General features: G+C 69.3%; 1 protein-coding gene across 2 annotated transcripts in view; it reads left to right on the forward strand.

Moving 5' to 3' along the window:
- The window catches only part of PARP8 (poly(ADP-ribose) polymerase family member 8), a 181580-nt gene that overhangs the window by 792 nt on the left and 180560 nt on the right, over nt 1-228 (forward strand). The window lies entirely within an intron of this gene.

The raw sequence follows: 228 nt of genomic DNA on the forward strand, positions 1-228 counted from the left end.
GGCTCGCCCCTCGCCGGCGCCCGCCGCCCCGCGGACGATCGCTCTCTCGCAGTCTCCGGGACCCCCGGACCCCCACGGCCTTTGGTCCGGGCGGGGGAGGGAGAAAGTGAGACTCTGTGTCATCATCATCCATTGTGAGGAGGGGAAGAAATTGGAATCCAGCCGCGGCGAGCAGCAGCTGGGCGGTCACATCTGGGAATGCAAAGCCGACCTCCCCCCCCCCCCCCC

The sequence above is a fragment of the Lipotes vexillifer genome, unplaced genomic scaffold (genome assembly GCF_000442215.2).
Source record: "Lipotes vexillifer unplaced genomic scaffold, Lipotes_vexillifer_v1.1 scaffold96, whole genome shotgun sequence".
NCBI lineage: Eukaryota > Metazoa > Chordata > Mammalia > Artiodactyla > Lipotidae > Lipotes > Lipotes vexillifer.